Below are 12,089 nucleotides of genomic sequence, written 5' to 3' on the forward strand. Positions count from 1 at the left end.
GAGAAAGGCAATTAAGCGAAGAGTATCCCAAACCACTTTCTCGATGATGTTTTCTCCAGAGTATATTCTGACCAGCTGCTTTCTTTCATTAAGTACCCACCGGGGATATGGGTTTTTCTCACAACCTTTCTTTTAGCTGTCATTAACTGATCCACATACAGCGCCGACCTGAGGAGTTTGTTTCACTTTTAAAAGGGGACATACATCAAGAAAGCTCTGAGACACCCATCTGGAGCTGCTACTCTTTGTGATTTCACTTTGAGATTATCTCACATGTTGCTGCCAAAGAACTGATTCCGTGATGCAGGTGCACAACTGACACAGAGCTGCAGGGCGAGGGGTTTGTAAAGACCCCCATCTTTGATGAAACAGGAAAAGAAAACAGGTGCACAGATGGAAAAAAAAGGGTTACCAGCTCAATTTTAACCCTATCTTTGCCATGTCACTGACACAGAAACCTACAGTATATAGCTGTTAAACAGTTTTGGGTATCAGATCATACTTAAATTAATCTAAAAAAGAGGTGCTGACGAGAGAAAAATGTTTATTATGTGTTTGACAGCTGGTACCTTCTGGTCTCAAATGGTTGTCTGCCACCTCTGTCCCTGTGGGTGCAGTTTGCAGACTTCACTTTGCTTTGGACTTGCCGCAACTTGAACAACTCCTCCGCACGGAAGCCACCAACACTTCATAATCAGAAACTCTCATTAGCTCTGTCAGAACAGCGGTAAGGCTTTTGATATTTCACAGTGGAGAGGAGAGCAAACTGAAATTGTGTCAATCATTAGTCAGTATGTGGTTGTGTGTAATGTATGTGCCAAGTTAGGCGATAAAATATATATATATATATATATATATATATATATATATGTCATGTAGAGGCAAAACCGCAAGTAGGCCTATATGTAAATACAGCTGCTTGGTGGAATATCAAACCTTCTCCCAAGGACAAAAGACACATCTCAGTAAACAAGCATTCAACCACCAAAGCCTTGCACTTCATGAATATTAAATCAGACACTTTGAATCCTACCTCTTTGGTGTTAGGAGGCCCTAGTCTGGATTCTTACCATTCGCTGTGATTTATTTGCAGGTGCATGTGTCTCTTTGATGTGTTGAGTTGAGAGGTTTTGCACCTGTTAGAGAAAAAAATGCTTTGAAAACAAGAGGTGGATTTGCCAGACAGTCAAAATGACAGCAACAGAAGGAAGATTTGTGTTGCTCTGGTGTATATATATATATATATATATATATATTGTGTGTGTGTGTGTATGTGTGTATTGTGTGTGTGTGTTTTCTATTCAAAAAAGGCTGCTGTGCTGTTTTGACAGCTCTGTTGTGCGCACCGCAAAATCGCTTTTTGTCAAACATTATCTACCTCTATTTTTTTTCTCGTGTCAGTTTTGGCATCTGTTCTGACACTATGAAGTTGTGTTTTGCATTTTGTCCATTATCTATTCATTAAAGATGTGACTTGAAAATAGATTTGCCGTGGAGATGTTTCGGTTAAATCTCATATCTCAAATGTTGTTTTTTTTCTGGTTTATTCTTTTGCCAATTATAACTAAACTCTAGCTTTCCCTATTTCTTTGGATTTTTTTTCCTCTCTTCTTATATTCTTCTAATGACACGTCAAAACTCACAGTATGAGTCTTCCTTAACATTTCATCTTGCGTAGCATCCTGTGCAAAAACCAACCGTTAAATCCAAAACTGCCTCCAAGACTTAGTTGACTCCCTTGGCTGGGCTAAACTACCTAACCCTAAGAGTCCTTCCAATCTGCTGTCAGTCATTACACTTGCCTTACTTACAATTCCCTGGCAGTCTCTTTTTTCAGGCAGCCAGTTGGTTAGTGTCCCTTGACAGCCTAGTGGTCCTTCTTCCAGTAATGGTCAGGGGCCCTCCAGAGTCTGAGGGTGGTGATAAAGGTGGCTAGCTATCTTATTTCTACAGAGGACAAGATAACATCCTGAGAACATTCCCATCACTCGAGGAGTTTGTTCAGTAGAGATAAGAGCTCCCCAGCTAAGGAGCTCTGTGGGTGTGTATTTGTGTGTGTCTGCACTGTACATGTGTGTTTAAATGGAGTACTTTGGAGCTTGTTAGCTGCAGTCCTGCTTCCCATGTTGCAGCTGGGAGGTCTGCTGACCTGACATTATGGCATCGAGCAGTGCTGTAGAAACACTGCCTTAGAAGATCAGACCTCTCCTTGCACTAAATCACAGTCCTCCATGTATTTTTCAAACCTCCGACACAGTTTGCATGCTAATTTGTGTGTAGGTGGTGAGCATAATTACATTAGGCTGGTTGTAAACAAAGAGCTACAAGCAGCAGTCTGTTCAAGTACCCCACCCACAAGAGAACAAGAAAATAGTTTATACAAGCATGGATTAATTTATCATGCTTATATGAAGGAAATTGCATTCAAGACTGTGTCAGTTTCTAAGCATAGCTGTCATAGCCGTAACAGCAAAATTGTGCTATATAAGAGTGAAAAAGATTAATTGGTTTCATTTAAGTGCTATGTGAAATTAGACTTTTGCTAAATGTTTTTTTATTAAACCCAAAAGGCTTTTCGATTCCTGATCTTGTGTTTTGTTATATATTTAGATTAAGGGGCAACAATGCAGGGTCAGGCGACAGGAATGGACACTTCTATGTTCCATACAAAAACACACTTTTAGCTCAACTAAACAGTGGTTTGGTTTTGCTTGCCACATTTGTACAATATTACCAAGTATTTCATCACTACTTAAGAGGCTCCACCTCTTAGTTTAAGCTAGTCTGCTCTTTCATAACCTCAGCATTACAGTATTTTATTATCATTAGGTAAAATGGATAAATCGGACCACACACACCCCACAGAATCCGCTTCTTTACACTGTCTTTCATACTTGACCAAAAGGAGGTTGATGAAAAATATGGCAACATATGAAGTTAGTCACATTTGACACGGTCTTGTAATTGGAGGCAAGCTTAAATTCTGTTTCCTTCAGTTCTCACAGTATATAGACTGCTGTTGTTTTCATGACTGTATAACTTCCTGCATTCAGCTTCATTACATACCCATCTAGTTTATATAGTCAGCCCTGGAAACTGCTGTAGGAGGAAGCAAAAACATCCATAGACCTCACAACAAGTCTAATTAACTGCTTTCACACTTATTCTCCAGTCAAAGAAGGTATATCTGCTTCATTTGCATTCTATTGGAGGCATAAATATAAGCCAATGACAGCATCCCTGTGTATTTTAAAGGCTGCTATGAATGTGTCAGAGGCATTAATGTGGTGAAATATAATTAGATGTGAGTGCGGTCAGAGTGGTATTGTGTGGCTTTGTTTAAATCATATTATGCCATCCTCAAAAGTGGTGTTAAAAGACTGATGCACTGTATGCACACTTAGCGGAGGAGGTACATGCAGTACAATGGAACTCTCTTAACAATCTGACATAATTATCAAATGTAAATTACACTCCTGTGAGCTTCTTATTACAATATCCCTTATGTAGCATGTGTCATAAATTGTTAAATTCTCAATTTAACATGATCTCCACTTTTTATCATCATAAGTGCTCTGGTAGTGATGTTGAAGTTCAATTAGCTGCCCTTCCCTTTCTCAAGAAGGAGGAAAACTGTGAAATGATATCAAATGTTTATCTAAAATTATAAGTAAATGTGAGGGTGATTGTTATCCACAGTGGCATATACAAGGTTTTTTGAGTAGTAACAGATTATTTGATATAATAAAAGATGGGTGAATGGTTGGACTGAATAAATAAAGATCTTCACGGTTTATTTTTATATTAAAGACCAAAGCAAAAGACAAACGTTACAGTACTGTACACATGCAGGACCACGTAAAAGGAAATGCTATGCAATAAGGTGATTTAAGCATGAGACTGATTCAAGGTTGCAGTGAAATATTCATTCAAATGAGGTAAAGAGTAGAGCAGCATAAGAATAACCCGTCTTTAAAGATTAACATAACCCTTGGAGGTGTTATTGTATCCCCGTAACCAAGTCAAGACTTCAGCAGGTGCAGAACAGCTCTCCCTCTCTGTGAGTTACTGCATTAAGTCCCTCAAATTTAGTAGCACAATCATGAGCCTCCCGTTCACTCTCTGGAGTAGAAGAATCGCTTTGCATTTTAAAAAGGTCAAACACTCAGATCTCTGCCAGGAGAAATTGAGGGAAGAAATAATGTCTTTCTGCAGAAATATGCAGTCACACACTACTGATCCTCTCAAATACCCACTGTACAGTGAAGAGATTAGAGGTGTGTGTGTGTGTGTGTGTGTGTGTGACAAATCATAATATCAACATGCTTGTGTAGGGACCCTTTTGTGGTGCACATTTTTATAATTTTCTAACTTATTGATTTAGTACATCACACAAACAGATTATTATGCTAGTGACTGGAGTATAATAAAAAGGGGAACATAAGTCATTACTATTTGAAATTTGCAGTGAGAAATAAAGCACAAGAAGGTGATTCACTAAGTGACCTATAGTAAACACAACAGAGGATAAGGTTATAATTAGCAAACACAGCCTTTGTAGGATTAAAGCAGATTTTGAAACAACTCATATTCAAAATGTCAACAAGAGGGGAAATCTGCCACATATGGCTATGAGTTTAGGATACCAACATACAGTATATGTTGCAAACTACACCATACATGTAATTTTACATCATTAAATACTATACTACATCATTGACTTGGTCAATCATCATTAGATTTTAGTGAGTTTAATAGTTTACATACCTTTGTGTTTGCGGTTTTATTTACTTGGGAGTTGGGAGAAAGGGAAGCCTTCATCTAAATCAAATGTTGACTTACAAATAAAACCAAACTGTTTCCTCTGTCTCTTTCTCCTCCTGTCATCCATCCCCTCTGCTGCCATTGCAAACATATGCTTCAGTTGGTGTCCCACGTTGGCTGGTGTTGGTCTTTGGAGTGTTTGGGTTCATGCCCAGTAGTTATATTGTGCTGGAGACAAAATGACCACAGGGAAAGAGGCACTCAGGACAGGGCCAAGAGCCCCCAGGCCTGGGACCACACACACAGGGCACATGGTACAGAAGCTACAACAAGATACAGAATAGAAGGTATGTTAATGATTTATCCATTGCTAACGCAGATTTTCTTTGCCTTTGTGGAAAGCTCCATTCAAAGACTGAGTTGCTGGAAGTGTTGGAAAAGTAGGCAGAGACTGAAGTGACCAGGAAATCAAAAAATGCTCTCTGCCATCTGTGTCGTTGTTAATATGGCCGGCACTGCTGTGTGAATAAATGGAGGGTCCACAATGATTCTACTGCTGAGACTGTAGCTAAAAAAAAAAATTAAATGGGGACAATTGGGAGAGAAAGAGATTGCATGTTTTAAGCATGACATGAAGGCACAGCTGCAGTTGCTGCTATCTGCACCTGTAGCATGAAGAGGAGGAGTGAACAGAGTAAACATAAGAGCGCCAAATCTATCTACAGTATGTACTTACAATCTGTCTGTCCATCTGTACAACAGATATAATTCCAGCCAGGCAGGATTTTAGACATACAGAGGTCGACTCTCAAGTCCCCCCAAAACAGCCATACCCCACTTCAGAAAATATTAACCAGAAGATTGATTTACACATTGCAAAGTTAAAAATGGATTGCACCACTAGCTAGTTTATCAGATTATTTTTATGTAGAGATTAGTTAGTTGTTAAATATTTGCCCTGAGTAGACCTAACTGCCAGGTGTCTAATGTTAGCTAACTGAACCAATTGATGAAACGTTAGCTTGCCAATATGACCAGTTTAGATTAAAGAGTAAAATAAGTTATTATGGAATATGGTCAACACATCAACCTGACACTTGATCAAAATGTTGTTTGATCAAAATGGTTTTAATTTAGCTATAATTACAAAACATCATGCTAATAACGTTAGCCAAAATTTCCAAATAGCATCTTAAATTTAGGTTAACTTAGCTAGCTAGCGGAATTCTAGCTAGCGACATTTCTCCTTCGCTTTAAACTGCTTTAATACTAGCTAGCTAACTCTGAAATACAAATATTTCTCCTTGTAAGCAGACAGTATATAAATAAATACAAAGTCATACTTACATTAAGCAAAAGTGACCACATGTTTAGCATTAAAGTTAGCTTAGCTAGCTAGTTGACTGCTTTTGATTCAAGTGCATATGTTTTGTGGCCACCAATTTTCACATTAGTAAAACCTTAGCTAAAAACTGGCTAAAAACGGTGACTTAGCTAGCTAAGTTTTAAAGGTGCAGCTCAATTTAGTAATTTAGAATTTGGTAAGAAGTCTAAACAAATATAGCAACTGCAAATTAAAAAAATAATAAAATAGCCTACATAAACTCAACTCAGCAGCTAAAGTTATGTTTCTATAGCAACCAATAACAACAAATTTAATAAATATGTGTATGAATATTGCATTAGATATCAATCAAAAATCGTTTTTTCCGAAATTCCCCACTGTTCCATCTCCATCAACTGCAAGTGTCTTACATATGTGCTGTCTGTGTGTGCGCGCGAATTCGCGCGTGTGTATGTGAGGGAGAAGTGGGCAAAGGCTCCGCCTCACTAAAAAAGCGAGAGAAAAAAAGGAAAAGCAAACTGATACACACCTCTCAATTCTGGCAGGAGGAAAAGAATAGGAGTGTTTATGAACCGTATAAGTAAACAGCAGGATAACCAGACACACCGAGAGCCGACGCTACTTCCCCCCCGTAAAAACCGACACAGGCACCGTTTCCCAGCGCCGGAGATTGTCCCGTTGCGGTCAGGATTAAGTTTTTATGTCATCTAAAGGTGGATCATTATCTAAATCCGAGATAACAAGCGAATTTGAAATGCGTAGCCTGCGATTCTATTTCTGGAGCCCCCAAAGCCGACGTTTGAACTCTCAGTAAACATCCAGTCGAGGTAGGATTCAAGATTATTGCTAAAGGTGGTGTAAAATATTTCAGTGTGTGCTCCACCGGGGTATAGTTTTGAAAGCGACACTCGCGTCGCTGTCCATGTGTCCCTGCGCCATCAGCAAGGAGGGACATGAGAGGGTGGGAGTAGACATTATAGCCGATACACTTCATAGTGATGTGGGAATAGGCTTTATTAAGTTTGTATGAGCTGGGCAGTTACATGGTAATGGTGAAGATATAAAAGATCCAATTAGGCTTACGTTTTTTGTAAATATCCTTTTCAAAAATACATTAAAGACTTAAAGAGTTTGATGAAAAGTTTGGTACAAGTGTATTTTGGTGCAACATGTTTTGCTAGCATGTGCATAACCAAACAAATCCAGTTTAAACTTCACTTGTCATCCGTGGACTACTAATCAATGAGGGCTTAATTAGTGACCCAATCAGGCATCCATATGAGCACCTGCACATTTTGAAACCGGAGGATAATCCTTCCATTTCACAGTTTTGACAGGCAGAGTACATTGGTTCTCAACTCTCCCCACTCTCCCACTCTTCTTTTTTTTTTTTTTTTTTTTTTTTTTTTTTACTGCATTTGGAGGCTTCAGTGGAAGAAAGATTCAAGTGGAGGAGGAGGAGGAGGGCGGCTCCATTGTCTGGCCAGTGAAGGGGTGGGGATTGAGGCTGTATGCAGATGTGCTGCTGGCAACGGACATTTGCTCCCACCCTGTGGGCATTGTCACAACAGACAGGGGAACTTAGAGTGGAGCCTTATGACCGCAGAGAAAAAAGGCCTTTGTTAATGATATGCAGGCCGTGGCCTGGACCCTTCCAAAGGCATTGAAAACCTTTATTTGAACATTTGATCAACTCAAGACATTATGGAGTGTCTTTGCATCAAAGGTATATCAGTTGCTGATGATGCAACAGATACAGTACTGTTCAGTCAGTGCATACTGGGATTTCCTTTTTCATACCTGCAACACCACCCTCCCTGTTCGCCTCTCCCTATCCCTCCTCTCATCCGCAGCCTTCAACTCCTCTGGGGGTTGAACTTCCCCTCACGTCTTTGTGGCCTGCATGTGTTAAGATATGAAAGCTGGCCTCCCAAGGCAAACGCATCACAAGCAGCATCGCAATGTACATGGCAGCTCCTATCAGGCCTTTTGATTTATCGCAGAGGAGGAAAATGTCAAGAAAATGCAAAACCAACTCTTTAATATTTATGATATCATGCATACAGATTGTGCTTGATGGTGTGTGTGTGTGTGTGTATATGTGTGTGTGTGTGTGTGTGTGTACATGTGTGTGTGTGTACGTGTGTGTGTGTATGCGTGCGTGCGTGCATGTGCAAATGTTTGTATTGAAAATCAGGAGTCTCATTTGCCTCAACAGATATTCCCTGGTGGCTGGCGGAGTTGGTGTACTGTGATTACGATGATTTGTGCTTGTAGAGAGCACTGTTGTACATGGCTGATCTGCTGTACAACATGCTTGTGTAGGGACTCATTTGTGTTTCTCTGCCGTATTATAACACGCTGGAAAGTGAAGAGGCAAGCTGGGGGAGCAAGTGCACCGATGCAGGAATAGATGATGGTTTTTTGAAAGCATAGGTGCTGTCTCTCACTTCCGCTCACCACTTGCTCATTTGGCATGTGGTGTTTTTCTTTGGACACAGAATGCATGTTATGTTTATTTTGTGAGACTGTCTTGCATTGTTGCAATGCCCTATTGTTTGTTGACATTATTACTTTATAAAGAGGAAGAGCACAACAACAGAATAAAATGTGAATCATGCATAGACTGCCTGTTTTGAAGTCACAGAAGCAAAGCAATTACATTTGGTTAATCATATTCTCAGAGCCTAATACTCCATTTAACATAGTAATTTGGACGCTACTGAAATAGCTCTTGTGAACTCTTCGGAGAATTCCCATAATGGCCAGGCCACTAACGGCTTCTAAAAGTTCCCATAGGAGTTGGTTTGAGAGGATGTTACTGTCATGGGATTGTTCTATGCATTGTGGAGAGGAGGTAATGGGTGTGAAATTACACTGTGCCATCTGCAAGGGGCCGCAAATGCACAGCCTGATGTCACTCAGACAAAAATCACAGAGCAAGGAGGATTTGGGATTTATACCACAGGTTTGGACATGGCTGCGATTAATCTGTCCTTAAGTGATTCTTAGTTTTAGCTTTTCTTCATTTCAAGAGTTTTGTTACATGCATTTAGCTATAACCAATTAGCCAGTTTAGCTTTTTTTTCATAGTTTCACGATATAATATTTGAACGTGAAACATTCTTTGTTGTTTCCTGCTGAATTTCTGTCACACAGATCTTTAGACATCTTAAAGTGTAATTATCAGATAGCCTTAAGGCCTTGATGTTAAAAACAAAGATTGTTCTGTGAAGAGGTGCTTTCTGCAAATTGAGAACTGTGTGCTTCAGAGGCATTTACAATAAGGGAACAGTTGTACTTCAGTTATTTTTTGAGCAAAAATCTACTGTGTATGAAGTGTAAGTGGTGCACTCAACACATTTTCAACATCTGTTCTTTGCTTGTTGTAACGTGCTTTGTTGTCTCTCAGTTGCTTCTGATTCAGTTTTAGTTTGTGGTTATGAAGGATAGTTTTGGGACTGCACCAAACGGCAACATGATGTCTGAATCTATTTACTGATACCAGTGTGCTTAAAAAATAGTGTGCATGCACTCTTGTCTGCCCATCACAGTATGAATAAATAGAAATATCTTTGGTAGTTTGCTCTTAAGTGCAGCTTAAATCAGTTTTCATTTTCTCACAGCCTCCCTGTAGCTTTCACCCGCCACATTGGCATCCTAAAAGCTTGTTTGTAACCTTTGCCAATCCAAAATGATGTATTTAATAGTCTTTCCCAGTTCACCTGGCGTAGTGGCCAGAAAACAAGCAAATTGTAGTCCACTTCTTGTATTTGAAAGCATTAAGATTTCTAATCGAGACAATCAAACAAAACTGCAAAATCATATCCACACGTTGTGGCCAAATCTTAAATCTTGAATCCCAAGTGAATAACTGAATAAGTTTCACTGTTGCTTGTATTAGATTTTCATTATTGTGTCTGATCACTGCTGCATCATTGTCTTGCACATCGTGTGAGTGTTTACATGCAAATGAGTCTTGTATTAGTCTATAGCGACGACGTGTCATTTACGAGATTATTCTGGTGCAGCCGGATGTCCCTCATTTCGGCCGGATGTCCCTCACCTTCCACTTTCTTTGTGTTGGCATTCTAAACTCTGGTGGATTTATGAGGACTATGGTTAACTGCTCCTCAGATCTCTGCAGGGTAAATCTAGACCGCTAACAGTTTGGACACTATTTGTCCAATCTGAGTTTTCTGTTGCACGACTAAAACAACTTTTGAACGTACATGTTTCACCAAAACAAGTTCCTTCCCGAGGCTATTTTGCAGAGGGACCGTTGCTCCGTCCGGGCTTAGTGCCGCCCAAGACAATTGTGATTGGTTTAAAGAAATGCCAATAAACCACAGCAACCACAGTTTTTCTCCTATCCAAGAATGTTGTGTGGACTAGCCAGACCTTCCTCCGCAGCGCTGTGGAGATGCAGTAGGTCTGTCAATGCGAGACTAGTCTTGTAGTGTTGTAGCTTGCGTAGAAAATTAATATCAAGCTTTGATCATAATTTCTTTAAGATCTTTGATCTTTGAAGATTTTTCTCTTTGAGTTAAACCTCACATTGGCGTGTCATTAAAGAATGCAAATAATGATTTTTTTTCTCCATAATTGATTCAGTATGTTTTGATTAATCAATTTTAACCAGAAAATGGTAAAAAAAGAAGTTCCAAGAGCATAGTGCATCTGCAAATTTCTTGTTTTGTCTACCCAGTTATTCAAAACCAAAAGATATTCACTTTACAATTATTTATATATTGATTTTTATATATATACAGTGAAGGCCAAAAGTTTGCACACACCTTTTCATTCAATGCGTTTCCTTTTTATTTTCATGACTATTTACATTGTAGATTCTCAATGAAGGCATCAAAATTATGAATGAACACATATGGAATTATGTACTTAACAAAAAAGTGTGAAATAACTGAAAACATGTCTTTATATTTTAGATTCCTCAAAGTCGCCACCCTTTGCTTTTTTATCAATAAGGGAACAAATTCCACTAATTATATACAGTATCTATCTATCTATCTATCTATCTATCTATCTATCTATCTATCTATCTATCTATCTATCTATCTATCTATCTATCTATCTATCTATCTATCTATCTATCTATCTATCTATCTATCTATCTATCTATCTATCTATAGATAGATAGATAGATAGATAGATAGATAGATAGATAGATAGATAGATAGATAGATAGATAGATATATATATATATATATATATATATATATATATATATATATATATATATATATATATATATATATATATATATATATATATCTCTATCTATCTATCAAATTGATTAATCAAATAATCGTATCCGCTATATAATGTCATTGTTCAGATGAAACAATAAAAAGTACAGTAAAAGTTGTGTTTTTGTACGTAAAGAAATTTTAACATGGTAGAGTAGGAAACGCACGTGTAAATAATAAAATTGATGATGGCTGAATATTTTACATGCTGGCTCACTGTCATGGCTTACTGAGACACTCAAATAGAGGAGAGCCATCTTTAGTGTTACTAGTAACACCTGTGCTAAAAGGGCTGTTGTGAAAAGGGCCAATCTTTAAATGATTGTAGCCTACAGTAGAGTGAGAGTGTGGGTACAGTGTTTTTGAATGCATATATGAGCATTTCTCTAAATTATTATCTCATTATGTTATTGGAGGAAAGCGCTCGTCGGCAGTGGACAATGTTTACTGTTTCCTTCCTGTATTTATGACCATGGGAGTTTGCTCACACCACTTGGCTGTTGAATCGCCTCCCACCTGGCGCAAACCATCACACTGTGGAGTCCCTGCTCCTCCTTAATGACTGGCTATTTTCCTCCAAAGAAGTCCTAATTGCTCTCAACTGCATGCATGGACGTTATGCCAGAGATAGATGGAGCACGGAGGGGGAGGATGAGGATGGGGGTGGGGGTTGCAGATCTAATAGGCTTCTAATACACCGTCTTTCCAACATG

General features: G+C 38.8%; 1 long non-coding RNA gene across 1 annotated transcript; it reads left to right on the top strand.

The window, feature by feature from the left end:
- The first annotated feature begins 6,547 nt into the window (after positions 1–6,547).
- LOC114571822 (uncharacterized) lies at positions 6,548–8,729 on the top strand. The gene is made up of 2 exons (XR_003694708.1): positions 6,548–6,936; positions 8,328–8,729. It is a non-coding gene; the product is annotated as an uncharacterized LOC114571822 (long non-coding RNA).
- The last annotated feature ends 3,360 nt before the right edge of the window (positions 8,730–12,089 follow it).

Source organism: Perca flavescens, chromosome 17 (assembly GCF_004354835.1).
Source record: "Perca flavescens isolate YP-PL-M2 chromosome 17, PFLA_1.0, whole genome shotgun sequence".
NCBI classification, from domain to species: Eukaryota; Metazoa; Chordata; class Actinopteri; order Perciformes; family Percidae; genus Perca; species Perca flavescens.